At 40.1% G+C, this 16,877-nt stretch overlaps 1 long non-coding RNA gene across 1 annotated transcript in view; it reads left to right on the top strand.

Annotated features, from left to right (window-relative positions):
* Positions 1-16,877, top strand: part of LOC129711261 (uncharacterized) — a 30,020-nt gene that overhangs the window by 3,435 nt on the left and 9,708 nt on the right. The window contains exon 2 of the long non-coding RNA XR_008725798.1: positions 13,344-13,431. This is a non-coding gene — a long non-coding RNA (uncharacterized LOC129711261). The remainder of the gene's footprint in view (positions 1-13,343; positions 13,432-16,877) is intronic.

Genomic DNA, 16,877 nt, shown 5'->3' with positions numbered 1-16,877 from the left:
TGGCTACTCTCCAGTCTTCTGGGATTTTACTTGTGGCTTGAGAAGATACAAAGTTCTTTGTCAAGGCCCCTGCATTTTCCTCTCTTGCGTCTCACAATAACCCATGATAGATTTATCTTCCCTCAAGCCCTTCAAGACAGCCAACACCACGTGCATCATGACCTCAAACTGCCCTAGCATATTAGCACACTGATCTACTGTCCTTCTTGGTGAATACATATACAAAGTACGCATTTAATAAATCACCTACATCCTCTAACTCCAAGAATAAATGTTCTCCTTTTATCCTTAAGTGGTCCTACCTCCTCCATAGTTACTCTCCTGTTTTTAATGTACTAAAAAGCCATAGGATTTACTTTAATCAGACTTGCTAATGACTCTTCAGGGCCCCTTTTGGCCCATCTAATTTCCTGCATGAGTTCTTTTGTGCTTGTTTTATATTCCTCAATGCCTCTGTCCTAGTTCTTTTCCTGAACCTTCTTCCTTTTCAACTAAGTTTACGACTCTGATCACCTACAGTTCCCTTTCCTTGCTATCCCTTTCCCTCTTCCTCACTGGAACATGCCATTCCAGAACTCTGATCAGCTAGTCTTTAAATTACTTGTCTGATGTGGATTACTCGATAACAGCTGTTTCCAATTTGCTCTCCCTAATTCATGCCAAATATTGTAATCTGCCTTGCCTCAATTTCGTACTTTCTTTGAAATGTACAGGCCTATCCTTAATTCATAACTATCTTAAAACCTATGTAGTGATCACTGCTCCCCAAAAGCTCTTCCACTGATACACCAGTCACCTGGTCAGACTTATTTCCCATTTTTAGGTCCAGTATTGTCCCTGCTTGAGTTGGACTATCCACACATAGTTTCAAGAAACCCTCCAGGATATACCCAATAAATTATGCCCCAAATAAGCCTTTTCCACCAGTTGATTTTGGGGAAGTCGCCCACTATGACAACTGTCGCTTTCACATCTTTATACAATCTGCCAACATTTCTGTTTCTTTACCTCCCACTAGCTACTGGGAGGTTTTTAATAATCCCACTTGAGTGAATGCACATTTCCTTCTTGTTGGAATAGCTATGGTGAGTAACTGTAATGTGTTGTTGATGGTAGGCATTACAGCCGTTGTGTATAGTGGTGGAGGAAGTGAAATATTCGATGGGGGATGGGGTTTCAGCTAAATGGCTTTGTTTCCTCTATTGTAAAAGGCTTCCTGACTCTTGCTGAAGCTGCGCTCATCCAGGCAAACAGAGAGTTTTCCATCACATTGCTGATATGTGCCTTCAATATGGTGGAAAGGGTTTGGGGTGCCAGGAGATGAATCAATAGCTGCTTGATCGCATCTTCTGACTTGCTATTGTCATGGTATGATCCATTTACATTAATGCTTAATGGTAACCCCAGCAGGAGGCTGAATAGGAGGGTGATGTCATGCTTTTGATTGCCCAGATGGTTCATTGTATTTTTCCTCCTTCAATATGCTCATTTCCCAACAGCCACATGACACAAAGGTTACTTTCAGTTCTGCTGATGTGACTGATTTCCACGGCTGACAGCCATCTTTGGATTTATCACTGACCATGGGGTAGTTTTCCTTTTTGCCATTTTCTCAGTTTTACCGTGTTCTTTGATGCCACACTTGGTCAGGAGCCTCCTTGGGGGATAAGAATGACTACTGTCAATGCCACCAGAATTTGCCTTTCTTCCCTATGTTGGATCAAAGCTGTAGTAAGGTGTAGAGTTGGTAAAAAAACAAACAGCCAAGACAAGCTTTGAATAGTTTCCTGGTAAATGTTCTTTGCCAATACTGTCATGATACCATCACCATTTTGATTGAGAGTAAAGTAAGATGGCAATGGCTACAGTCAGGTCAATCTGCTTTGTGTCTGCCTGTTTCACCAACCTTTTCAATGTCCACGTGAATTATGTCACAATTCTTGCTGTTTCTCTGCTTCCAGGCTTTGTTCTCAGCAAATTTTGAAATAATGTCCTGCACATTTGTCTTCATCACTCCTTTTGTATTCTGGATAAGTAGTGAACCAAGCACCAATCATCTCAGATTAAAAATATGTTCACCATTGTTGGTTTTGAATCCTTAATTTCACTTTCCCCACTTTCTGTGCTCCATGACTCAATTTTCCTGATGTGTATTTGGTGGCACTTCAGCAAATGCCAAGTGCATCTCAACACCTATTCTCATTTCAGTTTTGTAGCATCCGCAGTATTTTGCTGGTATTTTTTGTCAAATGCCTTCTTAATGTTCGACATACAATTGCCAATTACCGTGCTCTGCGGAATCCTTTATAACCTCATTAAAAATGTTGATTAATAGATTCCTTTGACACATCCCTTCTACTTTTCCTTTATTTATTCACGTCCAATTGCAAATTTTGTGCTATGATTATGTCTGTAGTAGCTTTCCCATCACTCAAGTTACACAGGCTGACTTGTAGTTACAGGGTTTAAACTTGCATCATTTTAGTTTTGAATAAGAGTGTAAAATTTTCATTTTCTCACAAACCCTGTATCTATGGAAGATTGTAAGATTGCGACCAGTGCCTTGTTAATTGCTCTCCCTCGGTAAACTGCAATGCCTTTAATTCAGACTAGGCAACATATTTGAGGGGATTTTCTTTGTGAGAGGTCTTGTGATGATTCTTCATGCCAATTCTATGAATATACGTTTACATTTTTGTCACACAAACGGAATTTAGCCCAGAATTGTCTCTTTGTAATCATTCAGCATGGATTGAAATCAGGGGCCAGTGAATAGGGTAGGCATTAAGTCCAAGCCTAAGTCTATTGATGATCTGAAATAACAAAAGTTTTTTCCATTCACCATATTTAAATGTATTTGAGTTTACTTGTTTATGCAATTTACATAAGTTAGGTCATCCTCAAATTTATGGTGTCAAAGGGTGATGCAAATTTTAATCTATGCTATGAATTTTCACAGATTATTTTGTGGTCATTGTAAGGGAAAGCAGCTGTAGTACATTGCACTATTTGGCAAATATTCAGATGACAAGCAGCTGACATGCAGTGAGTTTGTGCCAGAGTGAAATAAATTGCCTCTGGTCACTTGTAGGTTTTTGCTTGGAGATTGTGTAATTTGTCCATTAATTCTGATTTTTCTGCAATCAAGGAACATGATAGGTCCAATAAATAGTGCACTCGTCTTGTTTCTCAACAGAATTAGACTTTATTTTTACTGAATCTGTATTACTCAGTTCTTGGACAAGAGCCTCTGATACAGAGAATACGGGTCAGTAGCCATATGGAACACCTGTCAACTGGATAGACTGATCTCGTGTCAATGTGGATAAAATGATGAGCATGCTTACGTCATATTTCAATTTTTTGTATTAAGACTGTCAGATAGAGCTTATGGCTCATTCTGTTACATCTTCATAAGTTTGAAAGGTTACAGGAAATTTTTGATGAGAATGAAAAGAGGCAGTTTTGCAACAGTTTTTCCACTGTTGGCTGTTATTTTTAAGGCAGTGTATATAAATTGGTGTTGGCATTGCTAATAGGAATCATCAGCGCATCACTTCTTTGTTTTTATTTGTCAATATATAGGTAAGTGATAGACTTTTAAGTGTCAGAATTTTAGTAAATCATTTGCAATAGATTGTCCAGGCAAAGGGGGCAGCAGTTTGGACCAATGCACTTCAAACTTATTAGCTAGCCCTTAAATAGGAACAGAAAATACTCAGACAACATTGTAAAAATGGAAATATTTATCTTTCAACACATATTGCCTAATCTGTTGAATCTTTCTAAAATGTTCTGTTTGTGTCAGTATTTTAAGTATTTGTATATTTTTTCAATCTGCTTCATACTCGATTTCTATATATTCCACATTTTTTTTAATTTCTAATTGTCAACCATACAATACAAAACAATAATACTTTATTAGCCAAGTATGTTTTGCAACATACAAGGAATTTCATTTGCCAAGTCAGTCATACAAATAAAAAGCAACAGAACACGCAAATTACATTTTAACATAAGCATCCACCACAGTGACTCCTCCATATTCCTCACTGATGGAAGGCGAGAAAGTTAAATCGCTTCCCTTCTTTGTTCTCCCGCGGTCGGGGGCCTCGAGCCTTCTGTTGATGGGAAGATCTTGACTTCCGTAGCCGGTCGTCGAGCCCTCCTCATCAGGGCGATCAACTCCTGCATCGGGGGGGAATCTCAGTTCCCCCGCGCCTGTGATCGGACCCCGGGTCGGGGCTGGTCGAACCTCTGCGTCGTTGGAGCTTCCCGACTCTGTCTCTCCCGAGACTGCGAGCCCTTGATGGTAAAATTCTCAGGCCTCGGTTGGAGCGATCCCACGGAAGGGATCAGCTCCGATGGTAAGTCCACACCCCATGGTGGGGCTCAAAGTCAGTCCCGAGGAGGCCTCCAGATCCATCATGTTAGGCCGCAGAACGACTGGAGAGATGACCCGAAAACCAATCTCCTCTCCGGCAAGGTAAGAGACTGGAAAAAAAAGTTTACCCTGACTCTTTCCCCCTCCCCCATGTAAAACAATCCAGAGAACATTTACACAAACTTTTAAAATATGCTAAAAATAAAAAATAAAAAGACGAAGAAACAGACAGACTGGTCGCGAGGCTGTCAATCGTATGGTGCCCTAGGTGGCGCCTCTTCACGTTTTGTCTGTTGTGAGATGGAATTTTGGTCCCTTCTTAAATATCTTCAGTTCTTCACCTCCCTTCCTTCATACAATAATTTTGACTTTTCAATTCCTTTTGTTTCACTATGCTTTTTATGCAGTTTTGGACATTTTTCTATGTTGAAAGGGACCGTTCAATTTCAAGTTGTTTAATTACATCTGGGGATTTTGTTTTGTGACAACTGTACAGTGCTTGTTGCAATGGCAGTCAATAACTATTTCAGTGGGTTCTTAAGACCTGAAAACTGGGGAGGGATGTTGGTGTAGATGGAAGTGTGAGTGATCTGTCACAACCATTAGGTTGCTTCTTGTTAATTATCTTTGGTAGAATCAATTTCAGAGAGACCCAAACTTGTACTTGCGTGGGATAAGAATTCCCTTTATTGGCTCTGTGACAACATCCACAGCAGGAGGCACACAATTGTGGACTTAAAATCCTCCTCTGGAGAAATGATCACATATCTAGACCGTCACTCCCAATGAGAGAATGCTGCATTTTTGGTAATGCTGTGTCCCTGATTAGACAGTCTGTTTGCCACCTTTGGTGAATGTAAGAGATCCCATGGCACCATTTCAAAGAGCAGTGTAAGCGTTCCTGGTATTGGTTTATTATTATCATGTGTACTGAGATACAGTCAAAAACTGTTTGGCGTGCTATGTAGACAAATCATACCAGACATGAGTACACTTGATAGTGCAAAAGAGAAAATAAACCAAATGCAGATTAGACTTTTACGGAAAATATGTATCCTTTAGCAAATATCACAATGATTTATCATTATTAAATTAAAACCTTGCGGTGGCAACTGCCGCATTTCCAAAGTTTTGAAAAAGGCAATTCCAAATGGATGTAATTGACAATAAAGTACAAGTAGCTATCTTGAGGTTCTATATAAATGTCTTTATGTCCCTATGCTTAATTGCTAAATGCTCTGATAAAAATAAAAAAAGGTAAAGTTCTCACGCGTAGCTCTTTGACACAAGCTTTAGGTCTTCTGCACTCCAGCTTTAAGTTGGCATCCATTCCTGTCTCATCATGCCTTTGTGAAGCATCTTGGCCCATTTTTCTGTTAAGCGTATATAAACACAAGATTTAGTAAAGAGTTGTATGTGTCAATGGGTTACCATGGCAAAAATTTCACCAAGCAGAGGGAGAAACTTTTGGCTTGTGGTGCGGACATCCCATTGAGTTCAAAGATGGAGAGTAAAGGGCCTGTCCCACTTGCGTGTCCTTGGCACGCAAATTACGTGACCTCATGGTCGCGTTGAGGCACACGGGCATTGTATGGCCGCGCAGGGCCGGTCCCACCTAGAAGCGAGAAGGGGTATGTAGTTGTGTGCAATATCGCGCGGCGCTCCGAAATGTTTGTAGTGAACAAAATCTTCACGCACCAACAGCCTGTCGCGGAACTGACGGCCAAAGTAGGACAGGCCTAAGACCCTGGCGCGACGCAACGTCTCACCTCCAACAGCAGCAGAAGCAGGCAAACGATCGCCGAACTCTGCCTGGGACTCATGGCCGTTGCGGTCCGGATCCGCCCTCACTCCTACTCCCAGAGCGGGGCCGAGAAAATTGAAGATTGACACAAAATGCTGGAGTAACTCAGCGGCACCGGCAGCATCTCTGGAGAGAAGCAATGGGTGACGTCTTGGGTCGAGACCCTTCTTTTCAGACCGAAGAAGAGTCTCGACACGAAACATCACCCATTGCTTTTCTCCAGAGATGCCGCTGGTCCCGCTGAGTTATTCCAGCTTTGTGTCCATCTTCAAATGACGTCACATGCTCCGACAGCTGTGCGTCGCATGGAATCGTGCCCGACTTTCGTGGGACCGTCGCGGCTCAACGTGACCATGAGGTGGCGTAATTTGCATGCCAAGGACACGCAAGTGGGACAGGCCTTTTAGGGTAGTACCAGTGATTGGCAACTGGAGTTTCAGCTGTGAACACTGGGTTTACTTCTAGAAGAATAGTTGTATCTGAAGGATATAGGTTTCCCCACTTTGAATTGAGGGTTATGAGACCCCATTAAGACTGCCATATCGAAGCAATCACTGTTACGAAGTAAAGGGCCTGTCCCACGAGCATGCGACTGCATGTGGCAAGCGCGACCTAACGTGGTCGCTTGAGCCGTACGGCCTCGCGGGGCCGGTCCCACTTTGATCGCCGGAGCCGTATTTCCACTTCACCTTATTCTTGTCAAAGGAAATAGGGTAAATCACATTATGGATTTGTCTATGCAGAGTCGGAGTGGACATAATCGTCACTGTGCAACAACTCCAACAAAAATGCAGGCACCAGTTGTGGTATATGGCCATTTTCAACACTATTTAATTTAATTTATTGTCAAATGTACCGAAGTATAGTGGTAATTTGTGAGATGGGGGGAATGAGTAGATAATGGAACACCTTCAAATTTGGTGCTCCACGACATTTATTATTTCCTTCTGTGTTTACTTCACGATGGTGTTTAAGCGATGATGCTGAATGGTTCTACAACAGTATTACTCTCTGTGAAGACTGGTATCAAATAAGCTGGTGACGTCTCCCCAACACTTTTCGCAATCTTTCTTGCTGCAATAATGCACCACTTCTTCAACAAATTTCCCAAGGGGAGTGATCCTGATGTTCAGAACTGATAGAAAATTATTCATTGTCAACTGAAGCATGAGAGAGTGAGCCTTAATACCAACAAAATCAAGCTTTCTTCTGTGCACCACCTGCCCTATGACAATAAAGGTCATGACATGACCCTGTAAAATGCTCTTATCCTGGGAGACCACTCTAGGCATAGGCAGACATCAGTGGTGACAAGGTACTGACATAAATGCGGTTGCATAACCTTGGTTGATTGAGGGAAAGGCAGATAAACAACTCTGACTCGGCACAAAACCAATGGTCTACCAGGCAGCAACAATTTCTCCCCTCCAATTATATGCTTCAGAGATGAAAACAACATACAGCAGGCATCTCAAAGCATTAGAAAACTGTCGATGCAAAATCCTGAAAATTTGATGGATTGATAAGCGAGCCAACATCAGTATCCTCTCCAAAGCTAATATCCCCAGTGTTCCCCAGTTACTTTTAATTGGTTATGTTGGGCTGGGCCTGTCAACAGTGGAATCCTGACAGAAATTCTCAATTTTGAAATCTGCCATTGGAGGTGTTTACTAAATAGTGGAAAAGATTCAAGGTTATGCTTAAAAGTTTCTGTAAAGATGAATGGAGTCCCCACTGGTTTCTGGGAACCTCTGGTCCAAGACATAACCTATCTAGTCGATCATAGCCTGTGAACATGAGGTGAAATGATCAGGTAGACTAAAATTGGGAAGGAATCAATAGCCGACCTGACTTTTTCAGTTCAGATAGGTAAAGGCTGGGGTTCTAGTTCAGTCTCCACTGTTACACAGTCCTCTAATTACAGTTACTCTCAAATCTCATTCCAATTAAACTTAAATGACGAACGATCAGCTCATATAAATATTTATATTCTGTTTTTAATGGTTGTTGGACCCAAGGCAGGCTATACATATTTCTACAAACTTCTCAATTAGACCATGTGACCATAAATAGCTAATTGTGGTAATTCTTGTCGAACACCTAGGGGTGTTTGCACTCTTGAGGATCTGCTGGGAGTACCAATGTTGGAATTCCCTGAACAAATTGCTTGCTAGTTGTTCTGGTTTGATAAGGAGCAAGAAAAATATGGTTTTATTGTTTTTCTCTTTGGCAATAATTGATGTAACTTCTTTCACTTGAATATATGTTTGGAGATATTGATCTGAAACTAGCAGTTTATGGTAAATGGGGACTTACTTTAATACTGTTGAAATTGACCAATCAAATCATTCATTATCATAAAGGAGGGCGATAATTGTTGTAAATGTTGTAAACTACATTTGGATATTTTTTTAATCCAAAGATTCATATAATTTCCCTTTCAGCAGTTTTTTTTAATATGATTATGCAAATTAATCTTAGTGATTATCATGAGTTTCAAATATTTCTTCTTGCGAATGAAACATAAACCAAAGGAATAGTTAGATCTCAAGCCGGGTGTTGAGCAGCCAGGTTGTTGTCTCTGCGTCAATGTGTGCCACGCCCCGAGCTCCATTTGGTGGATGGTAGAGCGGGCACTCAGAGATGACATGGTTGGCTGTCTGTTGTTCTGCTCCGTGTTTGAAAGATAATTTGGGATAGAATAAGAAATGTTGATCTTTTTAGTTGGAGCTTTTGTTCCTTATTGAAGTTCTTGCCACAAATATGCAGCGTTAATGCTAGATACATAATTGAAAGTCCCCATGCATGCCCCTTTCCTGACTTCATCAGCAATTAATTACCCCTGCCGTTTCCCCAGACAGTCCTTGGTTTACCTTTAAAATTCTGAATTTGTTCCCTTCTGCAGCATGTCGTCCCTGTCAACAAGATTCTTTAGCTTCTAGGTTGCAGCTGTTATAGCTAATTATGCAAGCTAGCAATGGGAAAAAAAAGCAAATGCTGATAATAGCATAAAAAAATAGAAAGTGCTGGCAGCACACATTAGGTTTCAATAATTCCTGTATATCCTCTAGTAATTTCTTAAACTGATATTTCACTGCCCCCACCCCACCCCCAATAACATCCAGCCAACCTTCAGTCTATCCCTGGATATCATCAACGAATGAAAGTTTGATTCTGGAGAGATTTCTGATTTGTGAAAATTCATGCTGATTCTTCCTGAGGTTGTAAAATTCACTGGCATGGCTGACATTTGTTGCCTATTCGTAGTTGCACAAGTAAGGATAGACATAAATGTACAGACATGAAAACAAGTCTTTGGTCAAGTGTCCATGCTATCCATCAATCACCCGTTTACACCAATCCTACATTCATCTTATTTTTTTTATCCTTCCAATATTTTCATCAATCTACCCCGATTCAATCGCCTGTCTTCACATAAGGCAATTTACAACAACGCATTCCTGCAGACCCACGCATCTTGGGTGGAAACCAGAGCAACTAGAGGAAGCCCGTCACAGTAAAAACTCCACACAAACAGCTCGTATCTCCAAAGTTCCCATCATTAAACCAGTTAAATACTGTTGTGAACCAGATCACTTATAGTAAAGATTTTTTTCTAAACTTTCAAAAATGCATCCAAATTCATGATTGGTACATATCCTCTGAGTTTAGTTTGATCATTTAACCACTGCACCTCCATTATCCATGATTTAAGCTACCTCGAATGCAGTTTATTTGAGAATTCTCGGGGGGGGGGGGGGGGGGGGGGAGGTGGGGTTATGGGAGAACTAATTTACAACAACATATTTGTAGAATAAGCTGTTGTGGGGATAAAACGTATTATTTTCCTTCAAATGTACAGGCAGCATTAGAAGAAGAATACCAACTATTTGCCTGTTTTAGCATCTGTTGAATCTTCTGATTGCTAAGCAGACGTGTAGAGTTGCAGTCATTGAATAGTTATTGAAATAATTATTCTGATTGTCACGGAGAGATATTAAAGGTTCTGGTGGTCTTTCTTAAGAAACCATTCTCAAGGAAACACATTTCAGTTGTGAGAACACTTTAGATTTAAATTAAGTGGTGGCTGTGTAGAATATTTTGCAGGGGTATATATTTCTTAGCATTGGTAAATAAAATGCAGCTTTAAGTTCCCTAGGTGAATCTAAAGTAAGAGGAACTAAATAGGTTGCATCTCTCTACCAACTGTAAATAGTACCGTAGTTTGAAAGCTGGGCAAGTAAAGCATTATCATTAGGCACTTCATTATTTCTCATTTCTTTTGATACAGATTCTATCTGAGAAGACTAATATTAATATGGGTTGCACCATCTAGTTGTTTTTGACTATGACGTTAAAGGCATAGTTCCAACTCAGTCATTTCATGCTTGATAGTCATTGGTAAGTGTATTCTGTTGTTTAAACATGTTAACACATATACTATTTCTATATTTTGGTTGAAGTCCTAACTTCATGTGTTTTTGAAGAATTTGAGATGTGACCAGGGTTTTTAATTCCAGTATCGCTTGATACATTTCGTTGACAAAATATTTAAATATGTCTGGCATTCGCTCTTTGTTACAACCACATACTCCTGGATGATTAAAATTGTGATTTACTTGCTCTAAATCAAAGACGAGTGATTATAGTTGAGTTCTTATTTTCGCTCACAAACCAAATGATCTATGCAAGGTAATCATAAAGATTGAACATAGCAGAATTCTGTATATTGGGAATGATCATATAATCCGTTCTTTATCCATATGGTGAATGAGGGAAGAATATTCACTGCAACTGTTCTTCAGTAATGGTCAGGATCTGTCTGTGACTTTCAGGACCAGGAGACGAGCATTCTGTTTTATTTTTCACCTGAAGAAGAATTGTCCTGTTGAGCTAGAATTGGAACTTGTGAAGCCAATTTACTCAATATCCCAAATTAGGGAAAGACAAAAATAGATGACCAGTAATAGGAACATCTATGAAAGTATATAGAGCTATGTTTAGCAGGGGTTTTATGGGGCGGAAGTGGGAAGGTGGATAGTTTAATGTTAGAGTTTACGTGGGGCCAGGAAGTAATCCAGGAACGTTTAGCAAAGTCCAATTAGGACACAGAAGACAAAGGAATCTTAAAATTAGAGGCCAAATATTGAATGAGGAATATGCAGTGGGAAGCATTCTTGCTATTGAGGGAGTGCAGCGTAGGTTTACAAGGTTAATTGCCGGGATGGCGGGACTGTCATATGCTAAGAGAATGGAGAGGCTGGGCTTATATACTCTGGAGTTTAGAAGGATGAGAGGGCATTTAATTGAAACATATAAGATTATTAAGGGTTTGGACACACTAGAGGCAGGAAACATGTTCCCGATGTTGGGGGAGTCCAGAACCAGGGGCCACAGTTTAAGAAGAAGGGGTAAGCCATTTAGAACGGAGACGAGGAAACACTTTTTCCTACAGACAGTTGCGAGTCTCTGGAATTCTCTGCCTCAGGGCAGTGAAGGCCGGTTCTCTGGATACTTTCAAGAGAGAGCTAGATAGGGCTCTTAAAGATAGTGACGTCAGGGGATATGGGGAGAAGGCAAGAACTGATTGTGGAAGATCAACTATGATCACATTGAATGGCTGGCTCGAAGGGTCGAATGGCCTATTCCTGCACCTATTGTCTATTGGAGGAGGTAAATTTCTTATGTTGATTTTACCACAAACTCTGTTTTTTTGCTATGAGAACTAGCTTTAACATGGGTGAAAGAAAGGTCCTCAAACGTGATATTCTCTAGTAGTGCACATAAATAACAATCTAGCTTATGGGCTGAATCCAGCAAAATTCAGCTCATCAGCCACAGTCCCTGCTGCTTGCACTAAGTTTGCAGACAACACTGAAATTGCAGATAGCGAATAAGACTGTCTTAAGGATACAGAAAGACAGATCAGTTACAGTTGTGGGCAGAAAAATAGTAGATGGAGTTTAATTCAAGTAAGTTCAAGGTTTTTGCACTATGGGAGGTCAAATATAAGGGGAAGGTGTACAGTTAATGGCAAGACTGGACTGCAATGATGTACAGAGGAATTTTGGGATTCGTCCATAGCTTATAGTAAGTGGCAGCACAAGTAGACAGTAGTAAAGAAGGCATATGGTATGCTTGCCTTCATCAGTCAGGGCATTGAGTAAAAATCAGGAGATCATGTTGCAGCTTTATAGGACTTTGGTTAGGTTGCATTTTGGGTATCATGTACAGCTCGAATTACCCCATTACAGGAAGGATGGAGAGGCTTAGGAGAGGGTGCAGAAGTGGTTCACCAAAATGCTGCCTGGATGAGAGGGTATTAGATATAAAGAGAGGTTGGACAAACTTGAACTATTTTCTCTGAAATGTGAGCTTGAGAAACTGGATAAAAAAAAATATATTTATGAGAGGTATAGATAGGTTAGATAATCTGAACCTTATGTTCAGGCTGAAAATATCAAAGACTAGCTTTAAGGTCAGTGGGAGAATGTTCAAGACATTTTATACAGAGAGTGATGGGTGCCTGGAATGTGCTGCCAGGTGGAAGGTACGATAGTGACACTTAAAGAGTCTTTCAGGAAGATGGATATACATGGAAGGGTATGGATTACATACAGGCAGAGGAGATTAGTTTATCTTGGCATCATGTTCAGACAATGTGGGCTGAACTGCTTGTTCCTCTGCTGTGTTCTGTGTTCTGCACCAGAATGGACAGACAGATTCCACTGCATTATGCTGAAGAATCCCAGTAGGATGGAGGAGCTCTACTGTTGTAATTCCTCATCAAGTCCAGTGATGGATGCAGCGGGTTTGTACAAGTTCTGACCTGACTTAACTTGGAGCACCTAACTAACACAATGTTGCCCCAAACTATCAAGTCCCATTCAAGATCTTGAACATGAAAACTGTCTTCTGTTGCTGGCTGAGCTAAAAAAAATGTATTTAACTCGAGTACACCAAAATATGTCAGCTCAATGTTATTCTGCTGATGATTAGAATATGTGATGTGACTATAGGTTTGGAAATTAATCTTAAATGAGCAGCTGGGGAGAATATGAAAAATGCAAATAATTATGATTTGTGAATAGCTGAATAAGATGGCTATGATCCTGTTAATATTGAGATATTAAAAAACTTGTTTTATTTTTGTAGAACACTGATTTGGTGGAAGGCTTCTTAGCCTGTTAATGCATAAAGTAAAGAAAGTTAAACTTGAAGATACTACAGAAAGTTGCAAAAGGTAAGTGATCTCAACGCTTGCCCCACCTCTGTTCACTTAAATATTAACCTTTGGCTTTTAACATTGTTGGGATTCTGCCAGGCTAACAGTAGTTTTCTGAGACGTTAAGCAATATTGAGCCTCAGATTATATATCTACTGAATTGTTGTGGCATCCAGTGGCTCAACAAGAAAATTTCACATCTTAATTGTGGAAACTTTTAAAGTTGGTAAACCACACAGATTTGCCCATGCTCTAATATTACAGGGGCACTGATTACAGTTACCAGGTAATCTGATCCAGTGGTAGTTGGTGGGGTGGGAAGTGAGGTGGTTCAGAAAATGGAAGGAATCATAATAATGAAACCAAGTGGTTTATGACCATTATATGAAATCTAAGAAAATTAATTCAACGCATTGCATCTTTTCTTTTAAGAAAAATATGCAGTGTACATTTGATGTAGTAGCTATCATCTTTGCCTGGCATTTTATATTGTTGCTGTATCAGGTGTATTCTAAGGAACTTTAGGTAAGATAATTACTGGCACTTTGATAACCCGCAGATGATTACCGATTTTCTTCTCTGGTATTTATTACTTTTCAGTTTAATGTATTTCTTTCCTTCTGGGGAAAGAATAGTCACTGCTTTGACAAGAAGACATCTTTTTCATGTAAGTTAATGTTAGGAAAAGTATGTGGAGAGTAGTAATTAAGAATCCAGTTCTTGCATTCTCTTCCAGAGCGGAGCAATAAAGCAAGATGTTGCATATAACGTGCATATGGTGAATGTACACGTGGATCGATTGGCATGGCCTGATAAGCGAGGGCAAAAGTTCGGAGGGTTGGAGCTGGCTAGCCATGAGTCCGAAAAGGATAGGCAAACTCTTCAGAAGCAACGTCAGAAGTTAGGTTATCACATGTATTCAGGACACAGAGGCAAAGTTGCAGGAGGTGCGCAAGGATCATATAGTTAAGTTACATAACCTTAAAGCTGTGAAACTAGTTAACGCTGTTATGTAAGCAAAGGTTTTTACACATACATTGTTTAATCCTTTCATTGAACTATAGATTGAGAACTAAGTGCATATAACTTAATTCATTTCAAGCAAATATATGCAGAGTGGGAAACGGGGCTAAGCTCCACTGGTCTTTTTTATTATTTTTATGTGTGTACTGATATATTTCAGTTCAAGTGCTTGGGCGTAGATTATTCGCTCTATAATTATCTAATTTTGATGTGAATAGTAGAGCAAGTGTGAGCATATGTCCACAATCAAGGGTTGATATTTGGGGTAAAGTATGAGTCCAAATGCTATATATAGGGTCAGGTTCTGATGCCAGGCGATGTCAACTCCTATAGAATGCAGATGACATGTCCAATGTCAGTGCAGCATCAGAGATATGAATGGGTGAACGTGGAAATTTCTATAAAACACTTTTCAAGTGTTGGTAGCTGCAAGATGGGCCAAAATTGAAATGATCGAGTAATGGTGCAAAAATTACATTTCAGCTTTGAATGTGTTTTCCTTTCATGTTTAATGCTGGAATGCTAAGGGAGCTAATTGAAAAAACTGAATCCTCCAGCTAAATGAATGGGAAACTGTAGACATTTTTTGAATATAATTCTTCATATAAAATTATCCTGAAAAAATATTTTCCTCCTTACATTCCTCAGAGTTGAAGAGAAAATTGTACCTTTAACCATGGTGTATCGCTTTTGCAATGTGTTGCAATACTTCTTTCCTTAGTTTTTGAGGCCTTTTAAAATCCGATTTCATTTCTTGGATATTGCAGTGAAGAACCTGACTCGTGCTTTTAAAAAGCAGATCCTGTAACAAGCTGTTTGGGTCACTATTAATTGGGGAAGTTATACAATATACAGATGCTCCTCGACTTACGATGCTTTGACTTGCAATATTTCTTGTTTACGATGGTGCAAAAGCGATACACATTCAGTAGAAACAGTACTTCGAATTTAGAATTTAGTCCTTCATGTTGGGTTCTTTAGCAGCCTGACCCGTTGTGTTACTGACATAAAACTTTCCATAATTAAATCGATCCCAATGCATTGTCGCAACCGAGGCATCGCAGGCTTTGAAGTTTGCCTCTGGGTCAACAAAGCCGCATTCACTGCACATCATGATATGGAGCAACAGCCCCAACTTCTCCCCAACACCCCACAACATTTGTGTCACTTTGACAGCGTAGTGCTAGAAAATGAATGTTTCTCTAAAAATGAGAAATAAACTTCTCTCACGCTGCTGCTGCCGGAGTAAAGTTCTCAAAGTGACAAGAAAGCTGCGTTCACTTGAAAACTACGATGTTCTAATGAAAAGGATTACTGTGTGCTCACTCCGACCTGCGCGAGATAACCACTGATGAGATGTTTGCGCAGTAATCAACCAGAACCAGAAGTGCCTAGAAAAGCATCTCAAAAACATATTGCTAAACAAAATGTTAGCAGAAGTGCCCAACATCAAGATCGTGCTGCTTGCATGGACACGGCACAGCAGAAGAGAGAGAATGTTTGGTAGGTTAGGTGTATTAAATGCATTTTCGACATGATATTTTCGATTTACGATGATTTTATCGGAACGTAACCCCCATCGTAAGTTGAGGAGCACCTGTAAGTAAAAAGCTGAGACTCAATAAAAACTGCAGAAGCTGGAATCTTTAGCAAAAAACAGGCTAGAGGAATTGATGTCAGGAACAGGTGAGGCAGCATCCGTGGAGGGAATGGACAGGCCATAGAAACATAGAAAATAGGTGCAGAAGTAGATCATTCAGCCCTATGAGCCATTCAGTATGATCATGGCTGATTATCCAAAATCGGTGCCTCGTTCCAGCTTTTCCCCCACATCTCTTGATTCCCTTAGCCCTAAGAGCCAATGGGACATCATTGTGTTAAAATGTTAAAGTCTGAATCGGTTCAAAGCACCAGAGGTGAAATAGTGGGAGTAAAAAGTTGCATGCAAAAGAAAACTAAAATCAATACGTGAACTGTAAATCATGCAGCAGGTCAGATTTCACTTCAATTATAAAAGAGAAACGATCATTATGTTTGGCTGATGATTTCCCTTGAAAATCAGAACATTTGAAATGTGAAAATTCTATCAAGCAAGCACAAGGAATAAGATAGGCAAAAGCTGATAATCCCACGATTGAGATTCCCTTCACTCTCAGTGGCTTCTTCATTGATGGCATTTTGTTACAGTAGGGAATGAACAACAGTAGTTATAAGTGTTAAATTAATGCTGTTCATCATTTATTAGGCAATAGAATTACTCCTTTGGACAGTTCCCGTTTGTCACCAGCTCCTCTATGGGTGTCTTGCATAAAGCCGTCCGAATCACGGACATCAAAGAATGTGTCACAAGGATTATATCAAAGATCAAAGACAGTCTCCAATTAATTGGCATTCCTGCAAGAGCTGGAATCTCGTGCCCAGGACAGAACGGGGGGCTTTGA

The sequence above is a fragment of the Leucoraja erinacea genome, chromosome 29 (assembly GCF_028641065.1).
Source record: "Leucoraja erinacea ecotype New England chromosome 29, Leri_hhj_1, whole genome shotgun sequence".
Lineage (NCBI taxonomy): Eukaryota > Metazoa > Chordata > Chondrichthyes > Rajiformes > Rajidae > Leucoraja > Leucoraja erinaceus.
This window is presented reverse-complemented; position numbering and strand designations above follow the sequence as displayed.